At 51.0% G+C, this 5728-nt stretch overlaps 1 pseudogene; it reads left to right on the top strand.

The window, feature by feature from the left end:
* The first annotated feature begins 1646 nt into the window (after window positions 1-1646).
* On the top strand, window positions 1647-2233 carry LOC128110544 (ornithine decarboxylase antizyme 2-like; annotated as a pseudogene).
* Window positions 2234-5728: the final 3495 nt, after the last annotated feature.

Genomic DNA, 5728 nt, shown 5'->3' with positions numbered 1-5728 from the left:
ATTGTTTTTTAGAATAAAAAGCAAGGACCAGGCCGGGCGGTGGTGGCGCACGCCTTTAATCCCAGCACTCGGGAGGCAGAGCCAGGCGGATCTCTGTGAGTTCGAGGCCAGCCTGGTCTCCAAAGCGAGTTCCAGGAAAGGCGCAAAGCTACACAGAGAAACCCTGTCTCGAAAAACCAAAAAAAAAAAAAAAAAAAAAAAAAAAAAGGAAGGACCAGGAGTTTTTTGTCTTTGTTTTTGTTTTTAAATGATTTTGCTTGTTTTGTTTTTGAAGACAGGGTTTCTTTGTGTAGTGCTGTCTGTCCTGGAACTAGCTCTGTAAGCCAGGCTGGCCTCTGTCTCTCCAGTGCTGGAACTAGAGGAAAGTGCCACCGTTATGATATTGCACATGGGGGACCCCCAGCTGGCCGGACCACGGTGTCCCATGAGTGGGGGAAAACATGCTGGCATGCTGGGCAGATGCAGCGGTGGGTGGCGGGCGAGACGCCATGCGGGCATGACAGCAGCGGCGGTGGCGGTGGACATTCATTCACAACCCAGGCGCTGCATCCGCGTGGAAATGAGTTTATTATAATGGGAGATAAAGAGAAAGATAGGGAAAGAGAGACAGGAAGGAAGAGAAGAGAGAGAAAGTGGAGGTGTGTGCACCTCATGGCGGGGAAGGGGGAGAAGGTGGAAGAGAGGAAGGGGAGGGGCTTTTCCTTAAAATGAAGTTTTTACATCGGATGCAGGGCAGTGCCAAGGGGCGGGTCAGAATATTAACAGCCACCATGCCTAGTTTAAAATCATATATGTAAAATCTAAAATTATATATGTATATACACACATATATACATACATACATATATAAATATATACATACACACACACACACACACACACACACACACACATATATATAAAATGATCTCACTGTGTAGACCTTTAATTTGCTACAATATTCCTGCTTTTGCCTCCTAAGTGCTGGGATTACTACCATACTGTGGTAGTTTGAATATAATTGGCAGAAGTTGGTACCAAGGATGGGGGTGTTGCTGTGATAGGCCTGACCATGCGTTTGTTTGAAGGAATATGGACCTTGGGACTGTGGATTAGAAAAGCAGTTGAACTCTTTAAGTGCTGCTTAATGGGCCATATGAGTAGGAGCATGGAAGACAGAGGTGCTGAGTGTGATTTGATGCACTGTGGGGGGCTGGCTCAAGATGTTTCAGAGGAGAATATTAATATGTGGCCTAGAGATCATTCTTGTGATATTTTGAAGAATGTGCCTGCCTTTTGCCCTTGTCTGAAGTCTGCCTGAGGCTAAAGTGAAGAGATTTGGATTAATTCCCTTGGCAGAGGAAATCTCAGAACAGCCTAGTATAGACTCTATTGTGTGGTTATTAGAGGTAACTCTGATGAAGATTTATAATGAAAAGGAGCAAGCTAAGCAGAATAAATTACCAAATGTAGATTTTGAGGAGAAAAAGAGCACCAGGAAGTAGAATGGAGCTAAGTCCTGTGTTCAAGGAGATAAATGGATTAAGAAATGGAATAAGGACTTAGCCCGCAGAGACCAGCTCGCACACACAACCCCACACCCACCCACTCATCCACCTACCCACTCCCTGCGCCGTCTCCTCCCACCCTGAGCAGAACCACCGAGGATGATAAACACCCAGGACCCACCGTAGTGTTTTGCCTTTGAGTATCTGTCCCCAGCCAGTGCTGCAGGCATATTGTTCCAGGGCCTCTGTGGTCCTCCTGATGCCCCTCATCCACTGTCGAGGATCCCTGGTGGGTGAGGGGCGGCAGGGATCCTTCTCTCCCAGCTCTAATATATAAGGACGAGAAGCTCACTGTAACCCAGGGCCCCCCCGTGAATGATGGGGAACCTCACACGGTCCATTTCCAGTATGAGGTCACTGAGGTGAAGATCTCTTCCTGGGATGCAGTCTGTCCAGTTTATAGAAATCCCAGGTGGATTACTATCTAGTGGGAGCAAAGCGCAGCTAGAGTTTGCCGAGGAGAAGATGAGAGTGAACTCCATCTTCATCTGCTTCAGGAAGGGCTGGGAAGACAGAGCTCCACTCCTGAAGACATTCAGCTTCTTGGGCTTTGAGATTGTGCATCCAGGTCATCCCTGTGTCCCCTCTCGGGCAGATGTGATGTTCATGGTTTACCCCCTGGGCCAGAACTTGTCTGATGAGGACTAATGGTCATAGAGGATGCTTTGCCCGAGAGCCACAGTGGGGGAAGAGGGGAAGTTAGGCAGCCCCGGGACAGATGAGAGTGTTTCTGGCTGTCTGGGGAAGGACACTGAGGGGCTCAGATTGAGGTTGCCCGTTGCGTTCTCAGAGTCGACTCATTGAAATGGTTTTCCATACGTGAATAACGTATAAGCATGCTATTCACGTGTTATCACCAATAGTAAATGAAGATGTTTATGAATTGGCATTAGAAGCTTTTTAAACTGCTCTATGACGTGCTCCATCTAGCCTAGGGGAGGAAATTGCCTGGAGGGGAGAAACTGCCTGGTCCAGCGGCCCCAGCTGGTGGGCAGCACTGTTAGGCTCGGGTTTCCTTGCAGTCCGACTTTCTTTTTTGTTTGTTTGTTTTTAAGACTTGGGTATTTTCTTTCTTTGCTTCCTGTCCCCAGGGGCTCCTGAGTACAGGCTTTTTAGCCTCTGGGCAGTGTCATTGGGTTGTTTTCCGCACTCCACCTTGGGCTTCTTGGCATTTTGTGTCTGGCCTGGTGTAAGCAGGTCTGACCTGGCTTTCTTTACAGCTTAGCGTTATTCTGGCATTTGGTTAAGCTGGCTTAATCTGTTGAATGTTACCAATGCATTTTAAATAGGGGCGTTGAAATCCCCCCCCACCAGGGCTTTTTGGGGGGTGCCTGGGCCTTAAGAAACTAGCCAAACTACATCTCAAGTTACCACCAGAGTTCTTGCTTCCATGGCCCGGGCCCCAAGATTTCTTTCCTGGCAAGAGCTGAGAGGAAGCTCAAGGACTTGGGATTTTCGGGGGAATCTGTTTTTAGGGACTGGATGCCTCTGGCTGGCCAAGCATAGTACTGACTGCCTGCGAGGCAGGTTCCAAGCAGTGTCTGCTCTACAGGGCCCAGGGGGTAGGCTGGACTGTAGAAGTGGCCTGCTCTTTACTACTTTCACCAGAAAGCGTGTTCTAAAGGGAAAAGAAGGGAGAGAGATCTGCATTGGGTGTGGGGTGTCAGGGAGGCAAGTGTGCTGTGTTACTGTGTCAATAAACTGATTTAAAGTTTAAAAAAAAGAAAGAAATGGAATAAAGGGAGTGGTGACCTCAGGGCCAGATCCCACACAGCGAAATTTCCAACTTGTGAAAAGGAATTAAAGAAAAGCTTAGAGCCAGGTGTGGTGGTGTATACTTTTAATCCCAGCACTGGGAAGGTAGAGGTAGGCAGATCTCTGAGTTTGAGATCAACCTAGTCTACAAAGCAAGTTCAAGGACAGCCAACCTTAGGCAGTGAAAGACAGAAAGCTGGTGAGGATGTAATTGAACCAGGGGCCATGTTCCAGCCCCAGTAAGCAGAACTTGGCAGCTTTGGCCACGTGGTTCTGGGTTAAGAGTTAAGGATAGAAGAAAGGAATTATAGAACAAGGCTGCTGAGGCCAGGCATGTGTCAGGGGTACCTGCATGTGCCACCTCCGCCTGCTACATAAATGCAATTTTTAAAAAAGAAATAGAATGGCTTTTAGGTCCACATCCCAGCCTGAGCTTACAACTCCTGAACCCAGGTCCCCACCCAGATCTCTCTCTCTCTCTCTCTGCTCCTTAACTCCCACCACCGAGGTGGCCTGAGGTCACCCTCCGGTGCCCCCACTTCAGTTGACACCCTTCCTACTGTCCCCTCCCCATCCACACAGGATGGCCACCGGGCCACCCGCCCTGCAGCCCTCCTTCCCTCAGCCACTGGCTTTCACCTGGTCCAGGTCAGCCACCCCTCACCCTCCCTGTTCTCGCTTAACCGCATTCTCTGCTGAGTGTACAAAGCGTCCTCCCTGATGCAAGCCCAGCTGAGTCTCACTCCTTAAAAATCTAAAGATGCCCCCACCTTCTAAGCGACCCCACTGCCTGCAGCCCCCCTCCCCATCCTGGTTTCTTGGTGCATGGCAGGTCTTGGTCGATGCAGTCATCCTCCCCTGGTGGTGGTGGTGGTGGTGGCTTCTCCCTGCTCTAAGCACTCTTAGCTCCCTCAAACTTCCTAGCTGGCCTCTGCAGCTGTTCCAGCTCATCTGTTTCGGAGCCGGGGGTGCCCAGGGTCTCGCGAGTCGTTGGACCAATGCAGATCTCTTGGGCGTCCACGGTGTGGAAGGGGCTACATTCTCTCTGGAGCTTGGCGCAGGAAGAGAAGAAGGGTGCAAGCGAAGCAGTGGAGTCAGGGATGTAGAGAACTTGGGGGAACTCCCAGTGCCATGAAAGAGCTCTCGGTGGGGCGCAATTGCGCCATATTGCCGCCAGGGGTCTCGCTGGCCATGGGGACCTGTGGGCATGGCGCTGAACCGCTCGCTGCTAGGCTCCCAGCCGATTTTCTGCGACGGATCCTGACTAGGCCTTCGACTGACTAGGACTGAGATAAACTGGATTCCCCACCCAAGCTGTCCGGGGCGTACAGCCGTCCAGTGAACAAAACCTTTTGCTCAGTGCGAACCTTCACCACAACACCTTCCCTTGGGTGGAGGTCCTGCATGGCCTCCGGAGCCTTCCCACTTGCCAGGTGTCCTCCTCCACGCAGCATGCTGTGAGAAGCCTGGTGTGATCCTGCCGTTTTGAGGATAGAGCCCTTTAGAGACTCCTACATCTCTTGGAGAACGCGCCCAAATCCCAGCACTAGCCCCGCAAGGCCTGCGTATTTTCTCTCACACTAGCCAGCTCCTGGCTCCCTGGCCGCCTTGGTGCACTATGCCAACATCAAACCACAGACAGGATTCATGCCTGTGGCCCTTTGCCGGAATCTTCCAGCATCTGCTGAAAGGCCCCCACGAGCCACGCCGTCCCTCTATGGTCCCACCGTCAGCATCCGGCACAGAATGTTGACTTTTACTTAGGTCAGAAAAATCTGCTGCTTGCTCCATGAGCCCCTTCCAGTAGGGCCTGGGGCCTTCTAGAACCATGCAGAGTCCCCAAATGAGGTTTTTCAGTAGACCCCACATACCCTCGGCAGTACACCTACCACAGGTTCCTGAACACCTGTGTCTACGCGTCAGTCATTGCTCCAATCCACAGGGACAAAACCTCCAGACTCCCACCCTCTGGACAGCCTACCCCACCCAAGTCTCCCACATTTTACACTCAGGCAGCATCCCTAGCCAGTTTTCATACACCACCTTTTCATACACCCAGCCCTAGATGTCCACCTGTGCAGCCACCTTGGTGCCTTCTCTTCCTCCCTCCTGAAACAGGGGGTGGGGGACACCGGGGTAAGCCATCTGCTCTTGGTTTCTGAGAACACCCGACGGCACCTGTCAGATACTTGCTTTTATTACTATTTCTTCAGGTTGATCTGTTTTATGTGTATGAATGCTTGCCCGTGAGTATGCATGTGCACCTGAGTGCATTGCCTGGTGCTTGGAGATGCAGAAGAGGGTGGCAGACCCCCTGGAACTGCAGTTACGGGTGGTTGTGAGTTGCCACATGGATGCTGGGAGCTGTAAACTCTATCACATTTTCTATAAGAGCAGCGAGTGCCCTTAATGGCTGAGCCATCTTT

This window comes from Peromyscus californicus, unplaced genomic scaffold, assembly GCF_007827085.1.
Source record: "Peromyscus californicus insignis strain IS unplaced genomic scaffold, ASM782708v3 Scaffold_15__1_contigs__length_86483966, whole genome shotgun sequence".
In the NCBI taxonomy this organism is placed as follows: Eukaryota; Metazoa; Chordata; class Mammalia; order Rodentia; family Cricetidae; genus Peromyscus; species Peromyscus californicus.
Note: the sequence above shows the minus strand (reverse complement) of the source record. Positions and strands in the feature narration are given on the sequence as shown.